Here is a 12348-nt window from a genome sequence, read left to right as displayed (position 1 = left end):
GCCAAGTCACTGTCTACATATATTCCCAAATCTCTGACTGTTGGGTCTACTCTTAGAGGTGTATTATCAATGCATTAATTTGTGTGTGTGTGGGGGGGTGTCTTACTGAAAGATACTATTATGCATTTCTTAGCATTGAGTTTAAGACTGTGACTGTGGCACCAATAATTAGTCTGTCATCCTTCTTGGAGGATATTTCTGTCTTGGGGAATTTGATAACTGCACCTAATTTGTAACCATATGCAAACAGTCAGCTAGAGGCTTTTGATGTTAGCTGTGACTTCAAAAAAGTAGGTGCCAAACAAGTTTGACCACCAACACTGAGCCTTATGCTTTCTACTAATGACCAGCCTTTTTGTGGAGGTAGACTTCCTTATCTAAACTTTGTGGGCCCTCTTTATGAGCTAGTTGTCTATCCAGTAAGTGGTGTAGGGCTTAATACCTAATTCAGTGAGCTTGGTTACAATGCCTGAGTAGAGTATTGTGTTGAATGCTTTGGCCAGGTCAGGGGAGGCACGGCAGTGTGTACCATCTTGCTTCATCCATTGCTTTGGTGACCTTGAATAAGCCCACTAGGTTGAGTACACACAACCTGCCATTAACAAAATGAAACTGAGTTGGATCTAGTGTCTGTTGATTTCCTGTGTCATCGTTTAACATGTCTGTGATTATTCTTTCCATGGGTGTACAGTGTACGAGTCAGGCTTATCTCTTGATAGTTCCCCAGGTCTGTGGATGGCCTGTCCTTGTGTAGTGGGATAACTGTGTCAGTCTACCTTTCATTCAGCACAAAGCCTGTTTGGAGGCTGTGATTAAATGATGATTCTAGAGGGCCCAATTAGTTCATGTTTTATGCTATTAAGGAGTCATCCTGGGGCTCATCAGTGCAAATTTCTTGCCCTTGGAGAGTGCCTTAAGGATCTGTTTCCTCAAGATAGTTGGGGGAGTTAAGGTTGTGGGTATTTCCTGAGGGGTGTTTGGGGGTTAGAGTGGGTAAAACTGGAGCTAAATATGTTGGTCAGTAGATTTACTTATATTTTCCAGCTCAGGTGGCTCCATTTACAGTTACCTCAGTACATTGTTATGTATTGCCATTGAGGTTGCAGACATAGCTGAAGAAAAGCTTTGTAACTCTTGGACATTTGCCTTACTTCCAGGGTTAGCTGGGAATTTGGGTTTTTTCTGTTTCAAAGGAAACAGCTTTATGGTCCACCGTGACATGTGAGGACTATGCAGTATGAATAGTGAAACATTCTCCCTTGTTTGTGAAGATCATATCAAGGATGTTTACAGCCCTAATAGGCATAAGGACTAGCTGGTCCATGTTTGTGTTTACAAAGTCCTGGAATAACTGGGCATGCATTTTAGAGGTTGTGTATGATTTCCATTCTGTTGTGGGGTAGTTAAGGTAACCCATGAATATGGTGTTAGTATGAATAGGCAGCCATTCCAGTATGTTTAAGAATGTGTTGTGGTTTTCCTGGAGGGAGACCTATAGCTTGCAAGGATGTATGGGATGTTGCCTGTCTGGAGAAGCTCAAGTGCATCATACTGACTGACCAGCATTGAGGTGTGTATGATTTTGATGTAAATTGAGAGAATTCCACCTTTTGTCTCTTCCTGTGCAGCAAATTATCTAAATGAGTGGAAAGCACTGTAGCCCTGTACTGCCAGGGTGCTGTCTGTAGCTTTAAACAAACTCTTAGTAACTGCACACGTCTGTATTCTCCAAGGTCAAGAGAGCTTGCAGATAGTTGAGTTTCTTTTTCAAACTCCTGTTATTAAACAAGCTTTACTTGTTTCCTCTGGTAGTAACATGACTCATTTTAACAAACATGCCACCCCACTTTTCAAGCTAATGCCTGAACAGTGTCAGCTGTGATGCTGTACAGTACTGCAAAATCTGTTTGATATGTATACTCACATTGTGCATATTGTGAAAATCATATACACATGCTATGTATGTTGTGAATTCTGTGAAATCTGTCTGGTAAATATAAACATACCACACTGAGCAGTAAAATAATTGTGTTTTCCACTGATAAAATTCTAAGAAAATCTTGTGGTCTAATAACAATACCCAACTTCATGCTTCTTAAGACAGAAGTAGTGAACTTCATGACACCCATGCAGATAGACAATAGAGTTACGACTGCTGAATCCTACACAGTTGCACTTTATCAGCACTTACATGAGTGCATAGATCGTGCCATCCCAAACAGAACCAAGATGCTATCCTCCAAAAAAAAGGAAGCCAGTCTGGTGGTCCCCCACCATAAACAAACTGTGCAACAGAAGGAAGAAACTGTTGCAAAAGAGATTAAAATTCCATGAGTGAAGGAGCTCCCTGGTCAGCCTCAGTAAGAAGCTGAGATCACTCATAAAATACTCCAAAGCTAGTTACGAAAACAAAATTGTCACTGATTCTAAAGACAACCACAAAGCATTCTATAGCTATGTCAAGAATATTAATGGAAACACTCAGAACTGCTCTGAGTTACAGCACAATGGCACTAAATATACAGACCCAACTGATATTGCCAACATCCTGACAGATAGGTTTATTGCTAACTTTACCCCCCCCCCCGCACCCCCTAAAGGGCCCATCTCTATACCGGAAGAATGCAAAGTTCCTGTAATCACGGCTGCACATGTAAAAACCACTCACTCCAAAGCCAAGAACACAGTATCTATGGGACCAGACATCTCAGGCTGCGTTCTACATGAACTACAGACAAACTGGCACTCCACCCAAGTACCGTGTTTAATCATAGCCTCACCTTAGGCTTTGTGCCCACTGAATAGCGCACAGCGACAGTAATCCCACTCCACAAAGGGGGTGCCACCACGGACCCTGGGAACTACCACCCCATTAGCCTGATGAGCCTGGTCTGCAAGGCCATGGAACGTGTCATCATGGAATTTATAAACAAAGACATTGGTAATCTCCAAATTCTGGACCCCACCCAGTTCAGGTTTGTAAAAGGCAGATCATGTCTCCTAAACCTGATAGATTACTTTGAAGCAGTCACCAAAACCATAGACGAGAGTAAGGTGGTTCACACAGCCTATCTAGATCTTGCCAAGGCTTTTGACACCATCGCCCAGTCTGGAATTATAGATAAACTCACTAAACTAGGTATAAATCCCTATGTTACAAGATGGGTTGCCAAATGGCTCACTGACGGAACCCACACTGTGAAAGTAGCAGACTCCAAATCTGACTTCAGACCAGTGACAAGTGGAGTACCACAGGGTTCAGTCCTGGGTCCTCTCCTGTTTGATATCTACTTCTCTGAAGTACAGGCTAACACAGAAGGTCTTTGGCTAACGCAGTTCGCAGTTGACTGCAAACTAGGAGCCATAATCAAAACTCCTAATGATGTGGACATCCTACAAAAGGGCCTCACTGAGACAGATGCCTGGTGTCAAAGCCATGGCCTCAAGCTCAATGCCAAAAAGTGCATTGTCATCTCCTTTGGTAAAAACTCTGTACCCATGAACTACAACATAGGCAGTAGTATACTTAACACTGAAAGTGTGATAAGAGACCTTGGGACACAGGTGGACAGTAGTCTCTCCTTTGATAATCACATCGCCACAGTAGTCAGGAAATCCTTCTACATGGCACACCTCATCACAAAAGGTTTCTCATCCAAAAAAGAGGTCATCGTTCCCATCTACTCATCACTCATTAGACCCATTATAGAGTACAACACTCCTTTTGGTATGTACCTCACAAGATATCTACAACAACTGGAAAGGCCACAGAAATACTTCACAAAGAGGATTACTGGCCTCAAACAGATGCCCTACACAGACCATCTCAAAAAAATCTCCAGCTTTACTTGTTGCATATTGCCTACTCAGAGGTGATCTCTGCCTAACATACAAAGCTATGTCAAACCCAGAGCTGTTGGACATGCTCCACGTAAAGAAATCTCAATCCCTCCGAGCTACATGCTCTAGGGACCTAAACCTTGTCACCACAATAAACAGAACATGCCGGAGGTTTAGATTTCTGTCCCAGAGACTTCCTGTACTCTGGAACAAACTACCTATCTATCTCAAACAAAGCTCCTCATTAGCACTCTTCAAGAAAAATCTTGATGACTGGATGGGAAATAGGAAATTCACCTCGGGGATCACTTCTGCGGCTCTGCTCGACAGTGGCATAAGAAAATAATTTTCTTCGGTGGCAAAAGCCAGGGTACCTTTTTGGCTAGGCTTATATGGCCCTAGGCCCAATAGCCTAGTACCTACCTATGAACCTATTTATCAACCAAGAAGGTCTGCTGGACATACAACTCCTTTTCAAGGGAACCCTTGAGTAATGTCTAGTTAACGGACTTAACCAAGGTCACATAGCAGGCAAATGAGGCTGAGAGAAACAAAAACTGTACTACAGCTCAAAACCTTAATGTTTTCCACCAACTGCTAGACTCATTACCAATGCTTTTATCTTCAAGAGAAGAAAGTTATTTAAATTTTCTTTAATGAATTAGTCCCTAAATAGTGTCACAATAAAATAAGTAATCATTCCCCTGATGCACTGACATAAAAATGCCAGTCATGCCATTTAATCCTATGTGATGCTTTTAATTTTGCAAATAGTCCTGCTACATTTGTCTAATAATTTTTCAAGGTATTTTCCATTATTTTCTCTAAATTGATTGTTATTGTCCTGTAACTAAGTTAACTTTTCTCCATTTGTCCTCAGCTGACTTTAATCAGTCACTCAATCAGCTACTCCTGTTTTATTTATATTCCTCAAAAGGATTTAACAATTACTGATGATACATTATTGATCTTGTGTAGGAAAAAATGTGAATATAAATTGTCTTAATGTAATCCTCTCTAGTATCCTATAATTTAAAAAAGATATGGTGAAAATTCACACGTGTGTGATAATTTAAATGCATTTATAATGTACTGGTTACCATTGCTTTACAGCATTTGCCAGTTATTGACTACCACTCTCTTGTCTATCCATAAATTCAGAGATGCTAAAATTTCTTTCAAGACCAATGCTAATTTTTCTTGTTATAAATTATTGAATAAGCATGGACATTATCTGTAGTTTCTTGACACATCAACTTTAATATAAAATATCTTTGCATGAAAACATCTAATTTCTTATGTGTCAAATTAGCTGTCACTAGTTAGCCAGGAATTGAACCCTGAATTTTCTGATTTTATATAACCAGAATTTTTAATTGAGCTTTAGTATAAACACACAAAAAACTTTTTTAGTCTTGGACTTTTCAGCCACATAACAGCTTACATTGGTTACTTGCTTAGATTTTAACTCAAATAAAAAAACTGAACTTTCTTCCTGTTATAAGTCTTTTTAACTTGGGTGTACTACAAGTACTCGTGTGCTATTTGCCCGGAGCAAACTTGATCGCTCTACTTGCTGAAAAGCCAAGTGCAATAAATCACACTAACTGAACCTACTGTAATTGTTTAGCTCTCCCAACACCATATTCGACAAACATGATGGCTTACCAGAACCTAAACTCTAACTTTAAAACACCCTTTTTACTCCCTAACCATAAATCCCCTTCACTTTCCACAATCCTAAAGCCCCCCATCTCAACTCCTAACCCTAAGACTCCCTCCCCACTCCTAAAACTCCAGTCCTGCTCCTTAAACCTAAAAATCCCTCATCCAGTACTTGAAGGTAAAATTGTCCCTCCAGCATCCTAAACCTAAAATCCCCATCCCATTGCATAAACTTAACCCCCTTTTTCATCATTGCCTTGATCTACTGTCCCAACCACTCACACTCCCTCACAACAGCAACCTTACTTACCTCACTTGAATTTGAATAATGTGTTCAAGCTATGCTGTGGTGGTAGTTTACCTGAACTGGAATTTGGGTTCAAGCATGAAGCATGTGGTAGATAACTTGACTTACAAGATGCTTGAGTCCCTGGCTTTGAGACAGTAGTCTTCAAGCACTTGGGACTCAAGCACTTGTAGAACACCCATTTTTTTTTTCAGTTTTTACTGATTTGTTTAACTCTGGCTAGAATGTGAAACAGTGGTGACTTCCCCCAGTGTTTTGTCTGCATCATACGTCAGACTGACTTTTTTTTTTCATTTAGAGGTCAGTGAGGCTCTCACAGTATTTTGCATGCAATTACCTTTCAGATGGCCTTGAAGACATACCTGCCTTGTCATTTATTCATCTACCTTGTGAAAGAATATTAAAAATTGTTGTGACGATTACTTTTATACATATGAGAGCAAGACTTGTCCCTTCTTTAATAATTAATTCTATTGCTGGTTCCAGTTTGTCTGGAATTTTCATTTTCTGACAAAAAGAAAATGTGAATTCAATCAAAACAGCTTCTGCAAAAGAAAATATTTTGAACCTGGGAACTTGCACTTCGTATTTCCTTCCCACTTGATAAGCTGGTCCAGTATTACACAACATATTCATTGTTATTGTGTGATGTACCTAGGTTTATCAATTAATAACTCTTTTATATAGCTTAAGATACCGTTCTGTATATGTTCTAGTTAGAATGCTCCAGTAAAATCTTAGTTTATAATATTTAATCCACATGCTAATTATTACATGCAAATGCAGTCTGTAAAAATTACATCTCACAAAGAAATCCGAATACTTTCAGTTTTGCCTTCATGATATATGCAATAGTAAATATAATACTGTCTTTGTGATATCCATGGGCCTTTGGTATACCAACAAATTGCATTTTCCAGTCAGAAAAAAAAAACATTTTGATTTACTGTTTAATACAGATGCATAATGTTCCAAAGAAACCATATCGTGAATATAACCAAATTCTTGTTAGTTTGATAGTAACCCCAACAATCCTGTGCATGTCCAGCCCTGCAATTAAATTTATCTTCAAATCCTGCAAAAAGGCATAAACTTTAGCAAGTCTCCTCATAATCACACATGCAAACATTTTCTTAAACATTTTTTGTCTGCAAATGTGTCATTGTGCATGTGCGGGTATGTGTCTCTGTGTCTCTCTTTTTTTTTTTTAATTTCCCTGTATATGTTTGTTTCCTCAGGTATTACATAAATGATTAAACTTTGAGTCCAGTTGTAATGTCTCTCTCATTTTTAATTACCAACACACAAATCTGCGCCTTTTAGAGAAAGTCTTACAGAAAGCATTACATTTGACATTGAGATACAGCAATTAACTTGTCCAAAGTAATATCTTTGTTATGAGCAATGTAATGTCTGCATTAACAGCAAAATGGTGGTTTGTAGGATGACATTGGTGATCAAGAAGAGGAGGATGAGTGTGAGGGCAGCACCAAGGATCAAATGGTGGAAATTGAAAAAGGGTAATTGTGAGGTGATGTTCAGGGAAGAGTTAAGACAGGCACTGGGTGGCAGTGAAGAGTTACCGAATAGCTAGATAACTACAGCAGAGCTAGTAAGAGAGATGGCTAGAAAGGTGCTTGGTGTGACATCTGGAAAGAGGAAGGAGGATAAGGAGACCTGGTGGTAGAATGAAGAAGTACAGGAGAGTATACAGAGAAAGAGGACGGCGAAGAAGAAGTGGGATTGTCAGGGAGATGAAGAAAGTAGACAAGAGTATAAGGAGATGCGGTGCATGGCAAAGAAAGAGGTGACGAAGGCTAAAATAAGGCATATGAAGAGCTGTATAAAAGGTTGGACACTAAGGAGGGAGAAAAGAACCTGTACTGATTGGCTAGACAGAGGGACCGAGCTAGTAAAGATGTGCAGCAGGTAAGGGTGATAAAGGATAATGAGGGAAACATACTCACAAGCGAGGAGAGTGTGTTGAGCAGATGGAAAGAGTACTTTGAGGGGCTGATGAATGAAGAGAATGAGAGGGAGAGAAGGTTGGATGATGTGCAGATAGTGAATTATGAAGTGCAGTGGATTAGCAAGAAGGAAGTAAGGATAGCTATGAAGAGGATGAAGAATGGAAAGGCTGTTGGTCCAGATGACATACCTGTGGAAGCATGGAGGTGTTTAGGTGAAATGGCAGTGGAGTTTTTAACTAGATTGTTTAATGAAATCTTGGAAAGTGAGAGGATGCCTGAGGAATGGAGAAAAAGTGTTTTGGTACCGATTTTTAAGAATAAGGGTGATGTGCAGAGCTGTAATAACTACAGAGGGATTAAAGTGATCAGTCACAGCATGAAGTTATGGGAAAGAGTAGTGGAAGCTAGGTTAAGAAAGGAGGTGATGATTAGTGATCAGCAGTATGGTTTCATGCCAGGAAAGAGCACAACAGATGCGATGTTTGCTCTGAGAGGGTTAATGGAAAAGTACAGAGAATGTCAGAAGGAGTTGCATTGTGTCTTTGTGGGATAGACACAAGCATATATACAGGGTGCCTAGAGAGGAGGTGGTATTATATGGAAGTCGGGAGTGTCAGAGAAATATGTAAGAGTGGTACAGGATATGTATGAGAGTAGTGTGACAGCGGTAAGGACTGTGGTGGGAGTGACAGATGCGTTTAAGGTGGAGGTGGGATTACATCAAGGATCAGCTCTGAGCCCTTTCTTATTTGCAATGGTGATGGACAGGTTGACAGACGAGATCAGACAGGAGTCCCCGTGGACTATGATGTTTGCAGATGACATTGTGATCTGTAGTGAGAGTAGGGAACAGGTTGTGGAGACCCTGGAGAGGTGGAGATATGCTCTAGAGAAAAGAGGAATGAAGGTCAGCAGGAATAAGACAGAATATATGTGTGTGAATGAGAGGGAGGATAGAGGAATGGTGAGGGTGCAGGGAGTAGAGGTGGTGAAGGTGGATGAGTTCAAGTACTTGGGATCAACAGTTCAAAGTAATGGCGAGTGTGAAAGAGAGGTGAAGAAGAGAATACAGGCAGGGTGGAGTGGGTGGAGAAGAGTGTCAGGAGTGGTTTGTGATAGACTAGTACCAGTAAGAGTGAAAGGGAAGGTCTACAAGAGTGTAGTGAGACCAGCTATGTTTTATGGGTTGGAAACAGTGGCATTGACAAAAAGGCAGGAGTCAGAGCTTGACGTGGCAGAGTTGAAGATGTTAAGATTTGCACTGGATGTGACAAGGGTGGACAGGATTAGGAATAAGTATATTAGAGGGTCAGCCCAGGTTGGAAGGTTTGGAGACAAAGCCAGAGAGGCAAGATTACATTTGTTTGGTCATGTGCTGAGGAGGGATGCAGAGTATATTGGGAAAAAGATGCTAAGGATGAAGCTGTCATGTAACAGGAAAAGAGGAAGGCCTAAGATAAGGTTTATGGATGTGGTGAGAAAGGACATGCAGATGGTTGGTGTGACAGAGCAAGATGCAGAGGACAGGAAGAAATGGAAACAGTTGATCTGCTGTGGCGACCCCTAACGGGAGCAGCCGAAAGAAGAAGAAAAAGATACACATCAGCACTGACCATTTCTCCCTTATTTTTCTTTGTGCCTTAAAGAAAATAAAATAAAATAAAATACAACTTGAAAGTCTAACACTCTGCACAGTAGGCAAAGTGGAAGCAGAAGGGATTAATCCCAACATTTTAAAATGAAGAAACATTAACTGCCGGCAGCATTATTTTTTTCATTTAAAATGCATCATGCATAGAACCCTGGATCTGATGTTAGCCTTCCCAGGAAATGCCCCCCACCTCAGCTGGGAGGCATCCATAGTCACCATGGCTATTGGGGATGGAAAAGCAAAGAGCCAGCCTAGATGAATGTCTTTCAACTAGATCCACCATTGGATGTATCATTTGGAAATTGGTGTAAGTTTGATAGGAAAGAATGGGGGTTGTTGAATAATGAACCACTGAGCAGTTTGAGTCCGTTGAAGAACACGCATAAAATATGGCAAGGGAAGTAAAACCATGGCCGCTGCCCATTATCATAGTGCTTTAAGAACTAACCTGGCTGAAGAAGATGGATGGGAGATCATATGATGGACTTGAGAACCGATCGTGGATATGCAATGCACTGGTAGTGAAGCTGTTTGCTTTGTTTTGCTCAGATGTAAACCAAGACGTAAATGGACAGAACCAAAAGCTTCCAGAAATACCAGTTACTCTGGAGAGGGATTTTTCTGAAGATCAACTACCCTTTTGTCTAAGAATCTTTAATGTATCTCTAAAGGAGATATCATCTGGTGGTGATCTGGGGTCCTTATTCCTTCATTGAAATCGATATCCTCCATGAGAGATTCTAAAGGGAAATCTGTGTGCCTCCTTTGCATTTTTTCTTCTGATGGATCTCCTCTTTGGGATGTTCAGGGGAGATAGCAGAAGAGATGCGATGTTTCTTTACTAGAACTGCTTGGAAACTAGTTGGAACTCTCTCTTTGTGGAATAGGCCTGACTGACTCAGAGCTTGGAACCAAGGGGATGGGAACAGGATGCAAAGAATGAGAAGGCACTTAGAGAAGCCCTTTCCATGATCTCAAAGGGAGACAGACATGAAAAAACCATGACTAACTGCACCTGAGACTAAGCTTCCAATAGAGGCAGATCATGACGCCTCCCAGACCTGTGCCTCAAGGATGGGAACCACACATGAACTGTCCAGGGCTGAGGAACCAAGGGGCAGGGATGGATCTGTCAACATCAGAGTCTATCCCGGCTCCATGGAGCTGATGCTGATACATTGGCTCCGGGCCCATTCTGATCGAAAGGTATAGGAGTGGATTTAGTCGGGGATGCTGTTGGAGTCTAAGAACAAATCTTCAGATCTGACTCCAGACCTCTCAGAGTTTCCAGATCCTGGGGCTCCAAAACTGTGAGACATATTGGAGGAGGAGTGATGATAGAGGATAGTGTGAGACATAGTTGGAAGGTTCATGGTCCAACAGGGGATGGAGTCAGTATGACCTCCATCTGGATCCGAGAAATTTTTGCATCATTCTATCCACATCTGCTTCTGATAAACTTCTGAAGGACTTGAAGCATATGGTGATTACGGTCTTGAATACTTCTTTGGAATTTGTAAGAATGGAGAATGCTGAGTAGGAGAAATTGGCTTTATCAAATATTCTGGCGTGTGAATTCCATGATAGGTGCCAGACTTTAGATCCAAGGATATGAGATCCCTGGTAGGCACTGTAGGAATAACTGATACAATTATCAGATCCAAGGATACTGGATCTGAAGACTTTGGATCCAAAGATTGGATCTTTGGATGTGATGACATCAAATCCCATATTTTTCAGGTGTCTGTCAGTGGCGTCGACAGAGTCCTAGAGGACTGCATTGGGAAGTATACAGGGGTTTATGCGCCAGATAATGAAGTTGTACCAGTAGGTAGTAGGCATTTTATTGCATCAGTTAGCCAGTGCCCATGGATAAAAGGTGAAGCAGATACTGCAGCTGGTATTCAAATGGCCGACTCCTTGTGGGCGTCTGAGCTCAGAATTTTATGCTCACAAGAAGTGCATTTTTGGAACCCAGTTTTCCAGACATAACAGGAAAGAAGGCATAGTAATAACCTCCTTTTTGTAGAAGGGAAAGGGAAGAAAAGGAATAATTACAAACTATGACAATTTAGAAAAAATACCGTGTTTAAAGGGTAATAAGTAAAAAGAATACCAACTGTGGTACAAGAGAAAACTATTCTATAAAAATAATATAAATCCTAACACTTGCAAAAACTAAGAGGGAGGATAAGAAAGTAAAAGTATAATTTTGAAGAAACTTTTGGAAAACAAATAAGCAAATAACTCACAAAAATTCACTAACTTCTCAGTTGAGAGAAGAACCTGTATCTGTGCACAATGGTGGCTAATGAGATCTGAGATATTGGGGATGGACTAAGGGATTATGGGTAGAGAGAGGAGCTGCAGAGTTGGATCCAAAGTCTAGACTATGCAGCCAGGTCAGATCTGAGTATCGGATCTTAACCCATGTGTTAAGGAAGAATGAAAGTGGACAACACAGATGCCTAGTTAAGGTGAGTACAACTTTTAATTCTGTACTCGTATCAGAAGCATTGTTGAAACCATTGCACCATCAAGTTAGAATTTACAGCTCATTAAGACACACATAGCAATGCATCTGGAATTCATTATGATAAATTAAGACTGTTCCCGAAATGTTACTGGGGTATTTTTAATTGTAACATTAATTTTTCAAAAGTAAATATTAAAATAGGACATTTATAAATTAGAGTGTCTCCCCATTGAAAACAAGCATTTTTCTGCTTCCAGTCAGCCATTAAAGTCTTTGTCAGAAGCATTTGAATTTATACAGTTGAGTTTCTTGCTGTCTGTTGAAGGTCGAAGGTGAGACACTGATCCATACTGAAAGCATAATGGAATGCATAATCTGCATAGGCGTCCTGTGCTCATTACTTTTTAATGTAAGTTTACATTCATGACAAAAAGGCTGT

At 40.6% G+C, this 12348-nt stretch overlaps 1 protein-coding gene across 1 annotated transcript in view; it reads left to right on the top strand.

The window, feature by feature from the left end:
* Positions 1-12348, top strand: part of LOC122813657 (integrin alpha-X-like) — a 3682398-nt gene that overhangs the window by 3137636 nt on the left and 532414 nt on the right. The gene's annotated exons all lie outside the window — the stretch shown is intronic.

Source organism: Protopterus annectens, chromosome 10.part0, assembly GCF_019279795.1.
Source record: "Protopterus annectens isolate FY-2018-M chromosome 10.part0, PAN1.0, whole genome shotgun sequence".
NCBI classification, from domain to species: domain Eukaryota; kingdom Metazoa; phylum Chordata; order Ceratodontiformes; family Protopteridae; genus Protopterus; species Protopterus annectens.
Note: the sequence above shows the minus strand (reverse complement) of the source record. Positions and strands in the feature narration are given on the sequence as shown.